Raw genomic sequence first — 21,232 nt, 5'->3', positions numbered from 1 at the left:
CGGGTGTAAACAGGCGGGGGTCGCTGCGCCAGGCGGGTGGGCTCCCTGCGTTCCGACCTCTGCACCGCGTCGCCTCCCAGGGCTTTCAAGGACCCCCGGGGCTTTGCATTTGCCTTTTCCCGTGGACCCTTTGCAGCCGCGGAGGGTGGAGCGAGTGCGGGCGGGCGGCGGCGCGGCCGCCTTCCCCGCGCGCAGGAGCTGTCGCAGGACGGCGAGGGCGCCGGGGCGCGGGCGGCGGCGCGCAGGGCTCCCGGGCGCCTTCCGGGCTCGGCGGCCGCCCCGCCGCGCGCACCGGGCTCCGCTCCTCTGCCCGCGGGGCTCGGCGGCTCAGCCCCGGCCGCCGTGGCGCGTCTGTCCGCCTCCGCCGGGACCCGGACTGGCCCGCGGGCGAAAGGCGCGACCCCTTCTGATGGCGCTGGTGGTCAGGGAGCCCCTTGCGTTAACTTCGGCGCTGTTCCAGAACCCGGTGCCCTTACGGGGACGCGGGGCTTTAAAATATACGGTTGAAGGGTGGAGGCTTTACTTACCAGGGCGAAAAGGCTGCTCACCTCAAGTGGAATAGGAAAGGGTTTTGTTTGTTTTTAACTTGCGAGGCTCACGCTTCCTCGCCGAGCGTCCTGCCCTGATAAAGGAGTAACAGTGGTGACTGGGGCGGCGGGTCGTGGGTATGGGAGGCAGTCGCCGTCGTTATTTCTCTGCGGACGGTAACAGAGCCGAGGTGGCAGTTCCGTATTAGGGCGATCTGTTGCTTTCCTAAGGAATCAGGGTTCCCTTAGAGCTCCGAGGAAAATCTAAACGTGGGATTCCCGTGGAAACATTGGTCAGAAAGGTTTGCTTGGAGGAAATGAAGCGTGGGCCGCGCTCAGCCGCTCTCGATGGCCAATGGAGTTTCAGGAGGAGCACAACTAGTCAGGGAAAGTTCCCTTGAGTGGGTAAGAGCCAGAGAGAACCCAGCGGCCTGAACGCTCCTACTGTGTGCTCATCTTTTGACAGTTCAAGTGGATTTAGACCAAAGAGTGCAGGAAACCATATAATCTTGAGTATGTGTCTTTGAGATAAAAGCAGATACATCAGATCAGTCACATTTGAATTGAAGAGTGATTCCTGCATCTCCTGTTATGTCAACAGTGCCTTGTCACTTTCATTTTTCACATTCCCCCCCACCCCACCCCCGCCCAGGATGGTAAAATCTACCATCTCTCTCCAGCTTGGTGGAACTGGCGTGGGAATACTTTTCGCAATATTAAAACAGGGAAACCCACCCCTCGCCCCCACCTCATACACATAGACACCTGGAGTCCAGAAGGCTGCTAATGACAAAAAAGGACAATGGGTTATCGCTGGATTCCTACTGTAGTGGTTTCCCTGCTTTCTTCATGCCTTTAGATGGTACTTAAGCACGTTGCTCTTAGCAACAAGCATCCACAGAAATGCTTGTTTCTTTGGATGACATTAAACAGGTCTCTGTATAACTGGAAATGTGGTGTGTGTGTGCGCGTGTGTATGTGTGTGGTGTGTTCAGCTGTTCTGCTTCAAGCATGGTAAATGCTACAGTATGGTAGTTTTGCCCAATATTTTGAGTAATACAACCTACTTATCTGGAAGACTGAGGAATCTTCTGAAGTGTTTGTGAATGAGTGTGGCTTAGTATGTTTGTGGACTGGGTGGGGAAAAAAGAATTGGAGCCAAAAACTGCCACCAATACTCTGAAGATTTAATTATGGCTGCTCTGGTCTTTCAGCACAACATTTGCTGAGTCATTAGATGGTTACATTCGCTGATCATTTCATATCTTCATATTAAAAATCTTGGCGACTGTAGCAGAGTGTGTAGCAGCCTTCCAAAAGAGCTGACACACACACAAAAATACATTTTCCTCGACCAATGCTTACTAAGAATGTCCTTAAGAAATAGGGGGAGTAGGCAAAGACCTTCCCACCAGTGCCTTGATATCCTAAACAACAACCCAGGTTTTCCATAACCTGTTATTTTCTCCATTAACTTCAAACATCTTCCACATGGAGATCCATTTTCTCTGATTTCTGACCTGAGTTGTGGGGAAGGATTGTGTACGTTGTAATCACTGGAACATTTCCCTGTTGGGGCTATTTTGATGCAATAGTAGGAGTTTTATTTTCTTCTGGAGGAAATTGTGTTTTGAGTAGGGTGGATAGTTGGTTGAGCGCATATAAACCACTCTCATGAGAAAGCTTATTTTCAACTTTGGCTCAAAAGGCGAATCAGAGCCATATCCTGGCCCCGTCCCTGGAAGCGAAGGGGTTGGGGTGGCTGGCGGAGCAGCCTCCCTGGGACGGCGGCCCGCCGGCTGCTGAGCGGGGGGCATCCAGCCCCTTCCCCACTGCCCCGGTGACCCGGCGCGGCTGGGAACTGCTGCGCGCCCGCCCTGCGCCTCCACCGCGGCGCCATGGCAACTGGATTGCCCGGCCCGGAGGCGCCCCGGCCCACTTCCAGTTGCTGTTGGAAAAGCCCCGCGCCGGCTGCACGCCGTCCTAGGGCTGTAGCTTGACCCTGCTTTCTACGGTCACCTTTGTTGATCCGGGAGCAGCCCCGCGCAGACGTCTGACCTTTGCCAAGTTCCTCGCCACCCCGGCCGTCTTCTGGGTGCGCAAGGGTGCTGGCGCGCTCTGTCTTCTGCTCTCTCGTTCCCTCCCGCCCCCGCCTCCCTGCGCGCACACGAGCGGCCAAATGCACTCTCGCAAAGCAAGTCTGACACTTGGGCACAGTGACTCCTCTCGAGGGTCCAAGGAAACTTCCTGCATTTGCGCCCGGGAGCGCCCCTCGGGCACCCAACCCCACCGCCCGGCTCCCGCGGGCTGCACACCCGGGCCTGCCCCTCCGGGGCTGCTTAGCAAACGTAACTCCGAGAGAAGGGCATCCGGGCGCTGGACCCAGGGCGCTGTCCCGAAGCTTTAAGGCGGTCCGGATAGCTGAGGTGTGTGCAGGGTGGGGGTGAGCTGAGGGTCAGCCAAGGGTCAGTTCCTCCCAAGCAGGCAGGCGGGCACCTCCCCGCAGGTCTTGGCCATTTCCCTGCCTTCGACCCTGCCTTAGCACATCTAGGCTTCTCCGGAGCGTCCACCCAGCAGACGGGGACAAGGCGGATCTCGGGCAGTGGGAGAGTCCGGTCCCTCGCACCAGGTCAGGTTAGACATTCCCTGCCCCCTTTTCCAGGCGCTGCATCTGCCACGCCCCCAGCAGGGTCTTTCCTGAGCACTGGGCCTCTGGGAGCAGGGCTTCCCCAGCGAGGTGCTAGGTGGACGGGACACTTGTGGGTCTCCGCAGCTGTGTCCTGCTCGCCCCCAGAGAGGGCAAGTCTGGATCCTTACATCTGCGGGGGCGTGGCCCCCAATCCCACCGCCTCCCCGCTGAACTCAGGCTCAGTGGAACTTAAACATCTCCGTTACTTCAGCTGCCCCATTCTTTCGGGTGTGCTCCGGCCTCTGCTCCTGGGAAAGCATGGGGACTTGTAGCCAGCTCTGGCGGGGACTCTGTGCAAAGCTGGCAGTCCGGCTTGGAGTTTGGGCCGTTGGCATCTCCTTTAAGCAGTCACTCCTAACCACTTGCTTACAATCTTAGAGGTCAGGTTGTTTTCCAAAGACCTTGTCTGAATTGGCATTTAGAACATCATGAGCCAGGACATCAACCCAAATTTTCTCTCACACTCTTGGGCAGCTTCTTCAGAGTAGTCCTTCACAGAGCTGCACATGTGATGGAGCCACTTCCCTTTAGATGTTTTGGCCCAGCTTTTCTCTGAAGCATGCCAGTAGGATGGCTTTCTTAAAGGCTTCCCAGGAGAGGACTTTCTCCCCAGACTCGCTTGGCACTGCCCACTGGCCACCTCCTGCGTTGGCAAAAGTGAAGGCAGCAACGGGACAGCCCAGGTGAAATGCACACGTGAAAGGGAACAGTGAAAGAGGCGGTTCCCCTGGAAATCCGCCTCTCTGCTGGACATCCCATGTGCTCCTAGATGGAATAATTAGTAGCAGATGTCCTACAACATCAGGGAGTGTGAGTGAACTGACTGAGCTTAGAAGCCACCTGTCTACGAGTTCTTTGAAAGAGGTTTTTCTCCCCCTGGGAGGTGAGGTGGGCGGGAGGGAGGAGTGGCCTACATCTGGAACAGGACAAGTGGCTCGTGGGGGGTGGGAATGGGGGAGTCATAATACTAGTGACTGTCTGAACCAGATCAAGCCCAACACCTGCTCAGCTGTGCTCCGGAAAACATGGGAGGAGAATCTTTCCAAGAATCACCACCACCACCACCACCCTAAAAAGTCTGCTTTTTCACATGAATTCTCACTTGCTCTCAGATCTTCAAAGAGTAACTCTGATGTGATCCATCAACAGAGGCACACTCATTTCAGAAAGTGACTTTGAAAAATGATCTTTTCGTCCTCTAGAAATAGCACGTCCCCTCCACCAAGACGCGTGGAGCTCAGCACATTTTCTGGCTTTGTGCAGTTGTCTTTCAGAAGTGAACAAGGGTTCATGTGCCAAAAGACATTTCTTCAGACAGACACCTTTTGCTTTTTAGTCTAAATCAAGTGATCGTGGCAGTGTGTTCATTCCCTGAATTCTCAAATGACACTGTTTCAACATTTACTCAGCTCAGCAAAGTTAATGTGAATCACATCCACGCAGAAGAGGAATGAATATACCATACACCAAACCTGGGATGTATCATGGATTATTACAGCCTTTCCAAGTCTATTCACTATTAAATAAAGTGTTTTCTGTCATAATGATGACATGATTTTTTATTCTTATTTTCTTGATGATAAGGAAATGCTTTGCTCTTTTGTGGTAGAAATTCAAGTGAGAGGAGTTTATGTTTTCCTTCTGTTCTTAGGATTTTCCTGTGTAATTGTAGCTCTGGTTAAATTTATTCCCTGGAAATTGTTGATGTCCGATTTACACATCAGAGTAGAAAGCAAGTGCCCTGTCTTTTAACTGCGCTCTACTTAAACCATTAATCTGCTAAATTCATAATGCCTGGGGTTTGCAGGAGGTCCCAGGTTTTCCTTAGTAGGGTGGCCTGATATATTGAAATGGAACTGATTGTTTAACGTTTGGGTGTTGAAGCTGTATCTTTTATGGGCTTTCAATTTGTCCAGTTATCTAGGTACTAGAAATGCTTCAAATGAATCATAAACTGTAAATCTTAGCATGAAAGGTAAGGTCAAAAGCCCCTAAAAGGGAAGGAAGTAGTTGCACCTTATCATTATCGACTGGTCTAGATTAAACACCAAAGAAGATTTCCATCTGATAACGTCATAGGGCTTCTTTGCTGCGTCTGCTGACAATTTTGTAAGGTAATTAAATGGGCTGATTGAAGTCACGGTGGTCATGGGGCGATAAAGACAGTTTGGATTTAATGGAATTTAAAACAACAGAGCACAGAACACAACTCTTACAGAACAAGAATTTTAATGGCCCATTCCGGTGCTGACTAAATAGAATGCCCTTAACAGGTTTAATAGAAAGGGCAAGGCAGATTAGCTCTATATAGTCTTTATGGTTGAAGATTGGGGAATTAAAATTTTCCCTTTCAAAGACTCATTAATGCATTATTAAGATTTAATGTAGGTTAAATAAGCTTTCTTTAGACCTTCTTCATATAGGGGAACCTAGGTTTAGGAGCAAGTTTCAATAAAGAAATATTTTTAAGAGCTGACTTAATAGATGGAATAATATGACTAGTTTCAAACACAAAAGACTTTAAATTCTTTTGGAGCATACAGGTTGTTGAAGGTAAATGTTGACGGCAAATCCTTTCTTCTATGTAACTGAAAAGAACAAATCTGACTTTCAGAGTTTCACTATTTGTAATTTTTTTCTTATAAACAAAGTTTGTAGTTGAGACATTGCAGAGATAATACAGAAGTATTATTTTTCTCAAGATAGTCATAGGTATTTGATCTGTTCTGTCTTTTCAAACCGGTCCTTTTTTCTTACTGGAAATTCTGCAGTCATGTGACCACTCTTCAGTGCGTTCAGGTCCCTTCTGCCCCGGAAAAAGGGTGGCTCCCTGCTTTCCAATGGGAAGGCTGAAGGACAGCCAATCCCAACGGAAAGGCAAGTGAGAGTCCAGCGCTTGCTTTCTTTGTGGAATTGTCTACTCTAAGTTGTCATTTCCTTTGACTATTCCAGAGAAACCTGAAACCCAAGTTTTCATATAAAAATCTGCCAAATTTTAATTGTACATAATTTTTCAAATTGTTTTAAAAATTCTGAGTTGATCAAACGAAAGGTAGTTAGCAAGGTGGGCTGTAGCCCAATGGTCACCGGCTTTTACCCTCCAGCCCACCCCGCATTCTGCAGGTGCTCGTAGGACATACACTTTTCTCACTCCTAATTTATCCCCAGACAAGGAAATCTCATTTGTCTCTTGCCTCATGCCCTAAGAGGCAAACATTTTAATATTGTTGTATTTTCAAAGTGACAGCTAAGCTGATAAAACCATTGTGAGCGGGAGGATAGAGAAGAGCCTCAAAATCTTTCTGCAGAATTTTTTTTCCCATTTCATTTCTGTATTTGGGCTTTGAGCTCCTGTCCATTTGCAGCAGCATTCAGATATAGTGTTTACCTATCGCTTGATTTAAGCCTTTTATTTTCTTAACTAAAAATTAACCATTCTTTTTTAGGTTTAGTAAAGAGCCAGGCCACTAGAAAGCAGAGCTCTGTGTGAGGGTTTTGGAGGGTTTGAGGAGGTTGTAGCTTTCAGATATTTCCCTCCCAATAAATATAATTCTGTCACTCTTTCTTTTTGGTTAAGCGTTTGGTGTCTCCAGTGGCCTTGTTTTAAGACAAGTATATCCTTGAATGGGGACATATAGTCCCTAGACTGTAAAGTTAGGATGACTTTATTAGATCAATCGATTCTGTCTTTGACAGAGATGCTCAGATACAAAAGAGAATACCAGGTGCCTAAGGGAGTGTGAGTGATTAGCGCTGATGTGAAGGGGTGGCTGAGAAAACAGTTAAGTCAAATACTGCTTGATACACAGTCTTTTCTAGATTTACTGCCAGGCATCTCAATGCTTTGTAAATTGATCCTTTTGCTTGTTTTAGTCTAAAACTTTGGGTATATGTGATTATTTTAAATAAGATGTCAGTGATATTCTTGCACTGTCATATCTCTTCCCAGTCATGAGGATTTTAAAATGCTTTTTGTGCCCTTTTAAAGCAACAAGCTGCTTTCCCATCATTGAATTAAAGGAAGTATTTGGAAGGTGTTGTCTTTAATATCCATGTCTGTCTCCAACTCAGTCTCACTCTGAGTCCTTGACATCACAATGCAAGTATTGCTCTGCTAAAATGATCAAATAAAGCAAATATTACAGAAAATTATTCCTTCAGTATAGTCATAGGCTTTTGGTCTATTTTATATTGTTTTTTAAAATTCTGCCCTTCTTTGGCCAACTGCAGTTGTCTAGATTCAGTTTATCATAGCTTTTAGTGAATTCAGGCCCCTCTTTGCCCAGAAGAAATGAAGTAAAAAACTGTAGAATCCTGTAGTATCTGAGCGTAAGGAATCTATAGAGATCATCAAGTCTAGCATTGCAAGTTTAGAGATGAATTGCAATCATCTCTAAACTTAGGGTAGTTAGATAGCTTGTTCTGGTCACAGCTAGTTAGTGTCAGATTTTGACCAAAACATGAATATCCTGACTGCCAGTCTAGTTATATTTTTCAGTGAATTATGCAATTTTTCCACTGTAACCTGTCTCTTCTATCAATTTTAGGAGGAGACACCCATCTTAGCTCCCTTAGACATTTGCCTACTTTGTTTCCTTCACCTTTTCTTTCATAAAACATTATTTCATCCATTATACCTATTCCCTCTTTTTCTCCTTTTTTAGAGCTCTCTATTCCCACCTCCCATGCCTGCCAAGGTCCCCCTTCCCGTTTCCAAAGCTTTGCCCACATCTGTTCACTCAACAAATAGTAATTGAGTACATATTATGTGTCAGGCAAATAAAATTTTAAGACCAGCTTCTGAATTCAAGGAATTTGTAATCAAAGAGAAAAGACATATACATATTACAGTACCAGTGGAGTGGTGTAGAAAACATATACAATAGTTGTTTAAAGGATATTATTGGAGGCTTGAATTTTTATATTAGGGATAGGACGCTCACTGGTGCCTGGGACAAGTTGTGTGATAGGGAGGGAGGGTGGGGAACATATGAGAAGATTCAGCACAAGAAAAGGAATTTGGGCAGAAACTACAAAGGTGAGCTTTGGGATAAGGAATGTCCAGCTGGGTAGCAGGATAGATAAGGTCTTGCTTTTTCAGAGCTTAGTATTTAGGTTATAAGCTTTAGACTCCTGTCTGTAGCCCCTGGAAATCCATTGAAGGTGAAAGGATAGACTTGACTTGTATACAACCAGCAATCAGGGGGGCTATCACTCTGCTGCTTGCATTTTATGAAGAGTAAGTGGATCTCTTTTCTCTGTCTTACTGAAATGGAAGCAAAGATTCCATCCTTGTTCTTGATCGTTGAAGCCTTGAAGTTCTTGGCCCAGGATCACAGGTACTTTCTAAGCAAAATTCTGAAGTTAAGTAAAGGGGAATGCCTTTTAAACAGATGGTCAGATCAAATGATTAATCAAAGAAGAGTTTCCAGTTAATCTAAAGGAAATTAAATTAAGCTTCCTTTAGATTATTGGAGGATAATTTAAAAGTATTGTTAGCTTCTTTGAAGGATACAATAAATTGCCTCCAAGGAATTCTCAATATTTTATGTCTGATTCCCAGAGATGTCTATTACCTAAAGCATTATATGGATATACATATTTATACTCATGTATATTAGTATATGTATAATTATATGTAATATGTAATAAAATTATTTTAAACCAGAATTTAAGTTAAATTAAAACAATTTTAATAGAATGGGTTCACTGTTGGTAATATTCAACAATTTTACATGAACTCAGGACCCCAGACCCTGAATTTATTTACTTTATTTTATTTTATTTATGATAGAATCAAATACATTTTTTTAAATTTTTGATATATTTTTAATTGAAGTATAGTTGATATGCAATATTATATTATATACAACATAATGATTCAACAGTTATATACATTATTAAATCCTAACCCCAACTAGTGTAGTTACTATCCGTCAACTTAGAAAGACGTTACAGAACTACTGACCGTATTCTGTATGCTGTACTTGCATCCTGTGACTGATTCGTATAATGCTGAGATTTTTGTGTCTCTTTATTTCCTTCATCTATTTCACTCACACTCCCCAACCCCTCCTCCATGGTAAACACTAGTTACTTAGCAGTGTCTGTGAGTCCACCACTGTTTTGTTCATTTTGTCTAGTTTGTTTTTATATTCCACATCTAAGTGAAGTCCGATGGTATCTGTCTTTTCTCTGCCTGGCATATTTCAGTTAGCATAATGCCCCTCTAGGCCGATCCATGTTGTATGGCAAGATTTCTTTCTTTTTTATGGCTGAATAATATTTCATTATGTGTATGTACCACATCTCCCTTATCCATTCATCTATTAATGGACACTTAGGTTGCTTCCATATCTTGGCTATTGTAAATAATGCTGCGATAAACATAGAGGCGCATATGTCTTTTTGAATCAGAGATTCTGTTTTTCTTTGCACAGATCCTGAATTTAGTTGAGTCATGAATTTATTCTTGACTTTGTTATCTAGTGATCATAAATTAGGAAAAATAATTAAATTTTACTGGTCCTTGACATAAATTTCTGTAGAATGAGTATTACTTCCTGTGTATCTACTTTCCAAGGATAATGTTGGAATTAATAGGAAAATGTGTAGAACTCTGAGCTTATTGGCAGAAAAGGACTTTTGGAATTAAAAGTGTTATTGTTTGCTGTGTGCGTGGAAAAAAGCAAATTTGTCATCACTCATGTACATTTCATTCAACTTCTTAAACTGCATAAACAATTAACATAATCTCACTTTTCTAAATTATTCTCAAATAGTTTCTTTGGAATGCACCTGAAGCTGTTACAAATGTGTTGAAAAGGATTAATGTCTAATAGAACTAGGTTTCTTTTGAGTTTGTAGTTTTAAAGAAGAACTAGTCCATAGCTTCTGTTTCTTCATTAAACATCAGGAGCTTAATTGGTATTTTCAAATACCCAGAATATACGCTGTAAACAAATCACAACTAAGAGCAGAAATAATAAGCAAAGAAATCATGCTAAGTCCTGTGGCTTAAGAGTTTTCACTTTTGCACTAATGCATAGTTTTCTAGTATATGTTCACAAACATTATCTGAAAACCTGTTCCCGATTTCATATACATGTTATTCTTCATCCATCTGTCCATGAGGGACTTTTAGCAATTATTCCAGTTTTATAGACACGCAAGTGACTGTAGATCCATTCGTGTAGATTCAGGACAGTTTACATATACTCAGGTATGCTACGGTTGTTTCTGATAGGTCAGTGGGACTTCCCTGTGGTTACAACAGCATCAACAAGGAGATACCCTCAGCAGTCTTTCTGGGGCTTACTCCTTAAGGCACACCAGGTGCCATCTCTACACCACTAATCTCATCATTCTTCCCTAAGTTACCTTTAGCTCTTTTTTTCCAAGATCTAACCCAGTGTTTGGGGGATCAGCATAGAGGTGGGTAGAGAGAGATGAAGACACCCATTGTTGCCACATTGGAGAATCCAGGGGACTGTTTGAAAAAAAAATGTATTCAACCTACAATACGCATTTATATTTGGGGATTTTTAAAAAGGTTTTAAATTTAAAAATATGAAGGTTATTAGGAAAATTTCCTAGATGTTAAGAATGATGAGGCTTTAGATCAGTAATTCCCAGCTGTAAGGAGTTGGAAGAAGGAGAAGCAGTCTCAAAATTTTTATGATAATCTGAAGAAGGAATGGACTAAATGCACATTGAAAAACACTCTCCTATCTTGTCTACGTTTTGTGTTTCCTGGAAGCAGCTTGCTTATTTTGGCAGAACGGCCTCCAGTGGCCATCGGAAAGAGCTGTACTCTTTTCAGTCATCTTTTCCTGAGGATTTTGGGTTGATCCCTCAGAAGCCTTCCTAGATATTGGGAGTGAGGTTCCAATCACTCATCCGTAGCTTGTTCTCTAAGATACAATTCTCTTCCTTGTGCTGTTCCATGTATCAACTATTCTTTAAAGCCTAGATAAAGTTTAGCTTCCTCCAAAAGGTCTGGTTTTCGATAGGGATTCTGTAGAATAAATTCAAGCATTGGCAACAAAATTTGATCAGATCAGTGGTTCCCAAACCTTGTTTCAAGTCATTTTAAATACTGGTTCCCAAACCTGGAGATTCTGTGGTTTAACACGTTCATTTTCCACAACTGCATAGCAGCTTTCCTTTTTTTTGGAAAACTCCTGAATAGTGTCCTTAAAGGAAACAAAACAAAACTCCTGGGCAGCTTGAGAAGCTGTTACTGAGTCAGAAAATCCTAAGGAGTTTTTTGACCTTCAAAACGACAGTTTCTCTGTTTATAATGGGCACATACAGCAACTTTCTGGGTTAGCCGTTGGTAATCATGACTTGGCTGTGTAAATCAATAAGGAAATTTTGTGGATAGGGGTTGTCGCTTGGATGTTTTTTCATTCCTCCCAGAACACGTATGGTGATGGGCTCTCAGCATACCGCTGAAGGGCTGAGTGATTCAAAGCTAAGCATTTATAATATTCACACTCACATATCTGACTTCACAGCCCAAAGGGACGCTAAACAGGTGTTGTTTTACAAATAATGTCTAAGATGATGTATAGCAGTGGGATCTTCCCCATTCAACCTCCTACTAAAAGGAGTCCCTAATCAATTTAGAATTTTGTTTTTCCAAAGTCTGTCAGAAAAAAAATGGTAGCAGACTTGCGCCCTGCATGAGAGCTCTCCCGCTCAGTTGCCGTGAATACATACGAATGGCACACAATCTGGGCTGAGAGTAGAGTCCGGCACAGGTGGCGGTCATCACGTATTACTTGCATGACACTATGCTCAGCCTTATCCCTAGTCCCATTCCCTGGTTACTTGCTGTGGTCATACTAGATGGTGCTGAGAGCTGGAATCTGGACACTGTGTTTGGAATGAAACCAGAATGTTCTTAGGTATTTGTGCAGGTGGACATTGGCAGTAATATATACTTTAGTATTAAAACAATAATATCTTCTCTGTCCAAATTATTGGTAACACATTTTTGCATTATTTATTGCCTACTACATAAAATATCAATTTCTTAAGTATAGTCCTAAAATTTAACTTGCCATCTGGGAAATTTATACAAGATTATGTGTAGGAAAACACCTTATTGATAGTACAATTTAAAAGCACAATTATAGATTGGTTAGAGATTCTTAGGTGTTAAAATCATCATAATCACATACTAATGATAATTTTTAGATATATATTGAAGAAGCTCCCCAAGTTAACTAGTTCTCAGTTTTCTTATTTGTACTCAGCTATGTTTACCAATGTGTTTAAATATTGTCAGTTATTTTAATTAAAATAGTTCAGAGGGGATTTAACAATTAAGAGTATGTAACTATACAATTTCCAAAAGCAACATATCAGGTTGTGTGCAATTCTCTGGACGACAAATTATGAAAAATTCATGTACACGGCATATATTTCAAAGTAGGTTTTATTCATATATATTCATCAAACTGTAGTTCTAGAATTACTTTAATCTTCCCATTTTTGTAGGGAAAATACATATATAGGTTATGAAAAAGTGTTCTCGGTAGAGAATAAAAACAAATTTACATTTATTCAAGGAAACTTATTTGTTAGCTTTAGGTAGGAGACTCTAACTTTACTAAACTTGATAGCTACAAGCAAATATTAATGGAAGTGAATTTTTTGAAATTCTTTGAATTTTGGACATGTGTTATTTCCTAACAGGTAGCAGACTACATCAGCATTTTTAATATAAACAAGGATAGAACCCTAGCTGGGATTTCAAAATATCGTATTTTGTAAGTGGACTGTGAAGAGAATTTTAACTCATATTTGTTTATTTTTCTTCTCTACTATGTATATTATGAGGATACTAAACTTGAATATAAAAAAACTGTTATATAATAATAAGAAAAAGCACTGTTTAGGATAAGCAGTCTCTCTCCTTCTCTCTTTTGGTGTTATTCTTCAAGAAGGATAAAGCCAAATTTGTTTACCAGAAAATAAATGTTATGGTGGTCATAAAGAGGACGATGAAAGCTTCCTATCAACGATTCCAATTTTTATTTCATTTTTTATTTTAATTGCCATTCAATTCACTAAATATTTACTCAGCATTAGTATCTTTTGTCCAGTTCTTCAATTACTGACATCATATAGTAACTGGAAAGCAAGATAAAATTAAAGCTTCAGCAAGTGTGAAAATTTCCTTCAAATATGGTTGATCATTTAAAAAATTTCATTATATGGGGAGGTTCCTAATGATATTCTGTTTTTTTACTGATAGGGAACAAGATGTGTATTTTTCAATTCCATAGTATAGTTTCTGTTTCAATATTTTATTTCAAAACCTTGTTAGAATTAAAGACTTACCTTATTAACCTTTGCTCTAAAAATTCACATGTAGTTTGATATAACATCAGAAAGTATATATGCATGGAACTGATTTTTCTCTCATATTTAGAGTATATACTCTATACATTGTAGTGTATTGCATAATTATAATCTACACATACTGTAATACTTATGTCTTTGTTGTACAAGCAACCAGTAATCCAGTTCACTGTTCATTCATTCATCTTTTTGATCATTTATTTAACAAATGTTCAGTTGCCACCATATGCAAGACACTATACTGGGCTCAAGGGCCATCAGAATTTGAAAGTAAAAAGAACATGGTCACAGCATCAAGGATCTCATATTCCATAGGTATAGGCAGCTGGGTAAAAGAAAATTGCAAGACAGTGTGACGAGTGCATAAAGTGATACGGGAGCAGCTATTGCAACATGAAGAGGGGCATTCAGCTGCACCTGCAAGACAGAGTTTCTAAAGTCTGTTGTTTGCATCTTTCCCTAAGACTTGTGATCCACTGAGGACTTCATGCAGAAATTTCCTTCTTGATACCAGATTAGGGTGGCTGTGATGTTTCTGCCCCTTCTTCCCACTGGTCTCAGCACCAGAATCCTTCAGCTGGGCCTTTTGTCTCAAATTGTAGTGATGCTATTAATGTATTTATTCTGTACACACAGACACAAACACATACACCTATCGATCTACACAGAGGGAGAGAAAGTAGTCTAAATAATTGTAAGTGGTTGAGCACTGTCTTGTTAGGACATAGATTCAGTGAATATCACAGAAACACCCCCTGGTAAAAGAAAAGACAACAACATAGGTGTTCACTTATAGCTCATATACAAGTGTGGATTTGGGCAGTTCAGGGATGGTATTATGGACTACAGCCTTCTGGGGTCCTGGTACTTCCAACCGTCAATCCTGGCATCTGGTGTGCCTCTCTCACGGTCTGTAATGGAGCTGTAGTGATCTCATGAGCCTTCCCAGCAACGGGATGGATGCTCCCTGGCTGTTGTACACACCACTTTACCCCACACCCTGTTGGCAGGAACCTAGTCACATGGCTCTACCTGGGCACACAGGAGGTGTTGCCAGCTGAAACATCTCAGGGTGCAGTCCTGTAGGGAAGTCATGGAGAATGAATATAGAAGAACCACTCGTGGTCTCTGCCGCCGGCTTCCGATGAAATATGTCAGAAAGAGGCTCTTTAGAGTTTGCAACTTTTTTGTCCTTATAAAGTAATGCTTTGTAGCACCTTTGGAAAATAGGGGGAAGTGTACAAGTAAAAGTAAAACCTCTCATGATTATGCCATTCAGCCAACACCATTCCTATCATTTTGTTTCTATTTACTAGCTTTTTCAAATTAAAATAAAACAAAAGCATTTTGGTTATAAAACTAATATGTATTTATTGAACGAAATGGAAAATATATAGCAAATTATAAAGAAAAAATAGAATATCACCCATTTCCACTGTAAGTGACATTTTAAGATTTATCCTTGAATCATCCTGTACATGTTTCGTTACTTAGTTTCCATTTAATTCCTTATTGTGAACATCTTTCTGTCATCAAGTATTTCTCTGTAACAATTTTCAACAGTGCTTGACTACCCATTTTATAATATTTGTCATTGATTAACCAGCCCCTCAATTGTAGGGTCATGAGCTTGGGTGCAGGAGTCAGACATACTGTTTGAAGTGGACTCTGTTGCTTTGGAGCTGTGTGATCAGGACGTGCTGCTGAGACTTTCTGCGTTTGTTTCCGGACCTGTAAAATGGGAATAACAACATCTACCTTACAAAGCTGTTCTTGGGATTAAGAGAGATAACACACAGAGTGCTTAGTGAGTACCTGGCATGTAAGTACCTAATAAGCGTTACCATAATCAGTGAGTCAGCCAATCATTTAACTAACTATGCCACACAAAATACTTGATTTCTGTGACTGGTTCAGGCTCATTTAGATTAGATTTTCACAAGGGTAGCTGGACCCTACCGAACTCCTACTGAGGTCTTCAGAAACACGAGGGGCCAGCGATCAACCAGGATCCAGTAGACCTTGAGAAAGGTGTCATGCAAATGTCATGCAGTTCTCTGTAAGTCGTCGGCGCGGGCCTCCCTGCCTGCTTCTGAGGATGAGGATGGTCCGTCAGCACTATGCTGAGTTTGGGGTGTCAGTGGCTTCATACCAGTCCTCTCTTCGCTTTCTGATTTGCTGAGCAAATTCCAGGTGTTTTACTTGCTTATCACATTATCTTCTCTGATGCTTCATTATTTTCTGTAGGGAAGTAAGAGTTGTTTGGGGCTTTCAGGAAATTAAATTGAACTTCAAAAGCTACTTCCATGTAACAATTAACATTTTGAAACAGGTAATTCCTCAGGGCTTGTTTGCTAGGTGAACTTACCCAGTTTTTTCTTTAAAGGGCATTCTCTTAAGTAGTCTATTTATTTGTTCTACTTATTTGAGATCATATTTTTAAAAACTGGGCACGTTAAGCTTTCAAAATCCCTAGTGAAATGGCACAAAAAATGCGTGGCTGCAGTCTTTGAGGCAGAAAGTGCTGTGATCTATAGAGTGGGAAATTGGAGGTGATTATCCTGGGTCTGTATTTGAAAATAGCCTCCACCACTGGGAGGTACTTCTTGGCTTACTCAGAGAGAAGGAAAGTGGTTACAGTGTTGGTACAACTCAAATGCCTGAGGGTGACTTAATTACGTATCAGAAGGCACGTTTCCATGTGGCTGGTGGACATTATCCCCATCTTCTGCTGGAGACTGTAAACCCTCAGCACTAATGTTTCCAGTCCCATTTTAATAAGACAGAGATTCTAGTGGTTCTGTGTGTTGCCGTTCTGTGTTCTCCGAAACGTCCCTCTTCCAGCCAGGAGTCTGATGTGCTCCTTTTAACCTTTTCGGTTGCCTTTAAATTCAGTATTTTGTGATTTGCCGTAACATGGATACAGCCACAGTGGAATCTTAAATATCCATCATCCTACTTCTCCCTAAAGGAATGAGGGTGCAAAATTCTCCTTTGAATATTGGCACACGTCAGCTTTTAAGAGGTATTTGCGAGTTATGAGAACCACAGGGTGTTACTGATAACCTACTATTGCCAGAAGCCTGAATCCAGACCGATCTGGAAAAGGCACGGCAGGGTGGTCTGACAGATGGGAATTTCAGGGCCAGTTCCTCTCCTTGGGAGGCATGTCACCTAAGGCGGCTTACCCAACCTTTGCGTCTCACTCTATTTAAAAAATAAGGATAATGACACCTCACTTATAGGATTCTTGTGGAGCTTAAATGAAATAAAGCTCTTGCACTTAGGAAGCATCCCCAAACATCCCTTCCTTTTTTTGTTATCCTGAAAATCTGAGTGTGACAGAGCTGTTGAACAATAGGTTAGCTCTATATTCTACAAGAGCCTGTCTGTCAAAATGCAGCCTTCTATGTGTTTATTGACTACTAGCTTCGGCTTCTGTGCAGCTGAGATACAAATTCAGCCCTAGGCTTTTATCCCCAGATCTGAGAGGAGGAAGGCAGGCACCTGTAATTAGAGTGGCAGTGATGAGTTGCAGCTGAATTGCATAGTGTGTTAAAGCTTTTCTGTGCTGCTTGGCATGGGTATTGCTATAGCAATTCTGGGAGTAACAGACAGTATTTTAGCAAGTATTTGTCTTCCTAGTCTCCATCCTAACAAAATCCTAGAACCTCCCCAGACATGCAAGAGTTCTTTTGTTGCATTCTGGCAACAGACAAAAGGTCCTGTCATCATAAAGCGGCCTGTGCAGAGTTTAACAGCCCTTTCTGGGGCTGGTACTAGATGACACATGGAGGGGTGGGGTGAAGGTGGTTTGTCCACCAACATCTGTAAAAATCTCAGATTCAAGTCTCCATGACTCAAATCCTACTCTGGAGGCATCTAAGATCATAAGCCTTGCAAATGCCTGTTTCTTGTTTCTTCATTTCCTTCTTCCCACTAATGAGCCAAGAAGGCAGCAGCCAGCTGATCTTTCCGAGGGGGTGTGATGGGGCTGACCGTGGGGCAGGTGAGGGGCGGGGGGAGAGGAGGCTCCTGTTCCCTCCGCTAATCCCCTTTCATCAATTACTCTGTTGGGTCCCCTTTCCCTAAATAATCATAATGGAAACATAATGTTCTCAACATCAACTGGATGAGAAAAAGCTCCTGTAAACAGCGCATGCAGAATGAGGCTTCAGAACCTAAGAAAATGAGCCCCCAAGTGCAGTCCATTTTCCATTTTCTCTCATTTATTTGAGAGCCCCTGGGAACAGGGTCATCTTGACATGTCAAGGGGACTTAGAATCTTTACTTGGACTTCCTGAGTGTGCTGTCTTTAATATGGCAATATTTACTTGACTTTCCCAGCCTTACAAGCAGAGACAAGTTCCACCTAGCTGTGCCCAAGACAGGAAAGAAGAAGGCCTCTTCCACCACTTGCATAGCTTCCCACCTTACTTGCCCCTCTCTGACTCATCCCTTCCCCAGGGTAGACAGCTTGACCGCCTTGTTTTACCCCTTCTTCCCCAGCCCAGGCAGCAGGCTGGTTTTATACACTCCCTGACTTGGTGCTGTCATACCAGCTGTTGTTCTCTGGTGGCTGCACAATCTTTTCCCATCACCTTCCACTTTTCCAGGACCCACTTCCATTTCCTTCTACCCATAGGCCCCCTATTCTCATTGCATCTCTTTCCCCCATGCAGGCCTGTACACAGAGCCTGGGCTCGTGGTGCTGGTCCTCGGACCCTCATGGGAACCTGGGATGATGGCTGAGATTCTGAGATAATTGAGACCATGCAGTGACAGCAACCACACTTTATGCTCTAAATTAACACACAGGCATGACATGCATGGGTGGATTTATGAGGAGAGCGGAATAGTGTGGTTGAAACTGGGACTGTTCACTACATATTATAGAAATAAATAACACGTAATGCTTTGCATTTTATATGAATTTGCACTCGCGGCATTTATTTAACCTCATAATAAGCAGATGTAGGCGCTGTTGATCTCCTGTCACAGATGAGGCAACGGGCTGACAAAGGCTAAGTAACTGTCCCCCAGTGCCCTGGATATTGAGGACTGACGCTGGTCTAGAGCAGTGACACTAGGTCTGCAGGTCCTATTATTTCCACAGCATTTAGTTGAATTGAGTTGAATTTTGCTGTTTGATTGGGACGTGGCACTCTCCAAGCACACTGTTGGAACTCGAGCAGGTGTTATGTGCTGTAGCAAGAAGAGCCATTGCTCCTCTGAAATAACCCTCAAGCAGTTTCCCAATTCTGGGTTACCTCTTACAGAGAGAAAACACACAGAAGAACGTGAGTTATTCTAGTTTAGAGTGTGGCCAAGATGAAGATAATAATGACTTACCTTCCCTTCCCATGACAGGCAAGACAGAGTGAGATGAGCTCAAGGCCAGGGGTGAGGGGGTGGGAACAGGGTGGGCTGGTGCTCAGGGCTCAGCGCCTACAATCCAGACATCCTGGGCCCCTTCTCCACCCTTTCCTTCAGCCTCCTGTAGGCAGGGTGTCTCTGTTGCACTCCGAGGCTGTGTTTGGGGTGAGAAGGCTACAGTAAGTCCAGTGTTTAGCATAGTGCAACTAGGACTGTTTGTGGTAAAACCTGGTTGTCCTCCAGCCCGCTGGTTCATCTGGCCACTGATCGGCTGCTCTCTCTTGCTCTGAGGAGCTTCATTTTGGGTTCAGATGGCAAGGTCTCAGAAAATGCTGCATTCCAGAATTCGGTCTTTCTATCTCCAGTAAACTGCAGTGTGATACAGAGGATGCTTCGGCCTTCAGCAGCCTGGAGCTCGCTGTACGGTACAGTCACAGGAGGGACGCGGAGGAGGCAGGGGTCAGGGGTGTGATGGGCAGTGACTGGGACCTTCCCATAGTCTGGGTCTCCCCCAGTCTGAGGCACGTGCTCCTTAACATTTATTCCTCAACCCTTGTCACCCCTAAGGGAGACAGTGTTAATACTGTTCCACGTGAAGCCAATTATACTGAAAGTTTAAAGAACATTACTTTGCTGAGTACTGTTTTGAAATTAGAATCATTCTCTTTTCCTATTTCCTTAAATCTTTACTAGCCAGCTTTTTATAAATAACACTTAAGTACAAATAATGCAGCTTAAATAAATTCCTGTTTTTTTTTTTTTAAGTATCCCAGGGCCATTTATGCCACTAAGTTCCCAAAGAAAAGGGAATAAACATCTGCTGTATGTTCTCTTAAAAAAAAAAAAAGGAAAAGGATTTTGAAGCCATCTCAAGTAATTGAGCATTGAATCTTACTTGAATTCCCTTCCTTCCCTTGGTAACAACTTAGAAAATAATTTGACATGAAATTTAATGATGGTATTAGAATCTGGAAGTATGCAGGGAGGGGAAGGGTGCTTTGCGATGATTTACGTTTTAAGTACGGATGGCACTTTTTTATGACATTAAAAAGGTTACTCCTGTTATTAGTACTTAATCTGAATTAAATTCCCAAGTGTAATTCCAGGCTTGTTATAGGGGAAATAATTCACATACACAAATAGGAGCAATTGTGTACTTGGCAAAGGCAAGCTGAGTGCGTATCGTGCATCAGGAAAGCCCTTCCTCTGAGAATTCAGAAGAGCGCTCACAGGCGTAGTCAGAGCAGGTTTTTACCCAGTTGCATAAATTACATGTCCTCTGCTTCCACTGAGGGGAGTGGGATTCTACAGGTTGTGAAATCAAAGCAAGCTGCTCTTTGTATTATTTGCTTGAAATCAGGGTCCAGATTCTTATCACCTGAAAAAAGTATCATGTTTTTCTCCTGGAGTCCATCAGAAATGCCCAGAGTATGTTCAGGGATTACATGAATAATTCATCATACTCACTGCACATTACAGCATTTAGCGAAGGCTGCGGCCAGAAGCCCCTCCTTGGGGAGGCCAACCCGGAGCCTAATGACGGCTCTGATTTCGCAGTGTGTGGCGCCTTGGGGCCTACCTGATGCGTCCTCCTTTCTTTTCCAGTCCTTTTAGAGAAACGCTTCAAGTTTAAAATTTCATCGAGTAGATTCTTGGAAGGAAGCAATCCCAGGCTTTCATATTTACTCCATCCCTACTCCTGAGTAAAAAGGAAAAAAAAAAATTGATGCTTTTGAATATAAATTCAGTCTATTGCTCACAAATATTTCCTTGCCACTGACAATCAATTGATAGGATATGGATGTCAGATGTGTATTTCTACTTGAATTATTCCACATTGGAGCATGGCAAGGAATACTAATTATGTGAATATATATGTGGCCATCACTGACAGCTCTGTATGGAATCTTTTGTGTATTTTGCTTGATTAGGAGCGCACTGTTTTTCTATGGCTGTTAGGGGAATTCATATGAGCCTTCATGTTGTGTAATGCCTGGGTGCTTCCTCAGTTGTCATTTATTGCCCGGGCAGCAGATGGACGGGCTTGTGTACATGCCCAAGTCCACTCTGCAGGCAATGCTGTGTGTCCGGCAGACTCCGCCAAGAAACTTGAGTCTTCATGTCTTACTCCTTCTCTTTCAGTCCAGAACCCCGCAAGGCAAACCCTTGGCCAAATTGCGCACTCTTGTTTATTTCAGGTTGGAACTAGGGAATTCCTCAATGACTCTATGTAGTGCACATATGAGTATTTTTTTCGATATTGACT

The 21,232-nt window shown here is 42.7% G+C and overlaps 1 protein-coding gene across 10 annotated transcripts in view; it reads left to right on the top strand.

The window, feature by feature from the left end:
- GRIK2 (glutamate ionotropic receptor kainate type subunit 2) overlaps positions 1–21,232 on the top strand; it is a 577,367-nt gene that overhangs the window by 7,272 nt on the left and 548,863 nt on the right. The gene's annotated exons all lie outside the window — the stretch shown is intronic.

The sequence above is a fragment of the Manis javanica genome, chromosome 13 (assembly GCF_040802235.1).
Source record: "Manis javanica isolate MJ-LG chromosome 13, MJ_LKY, whole genome shotgun sequence".
In the NCBI taxonomy this organism is placed as follows: Eukaryota; Metazoa; Chordata; class Mammalia; order Pholidota; family Manidae; genus Manis; species Manis javanica.
Note: the sequence above shows the minus strand (reverse complement) of the source record. Positions and strands in the feature narration are given on the sequence as shown.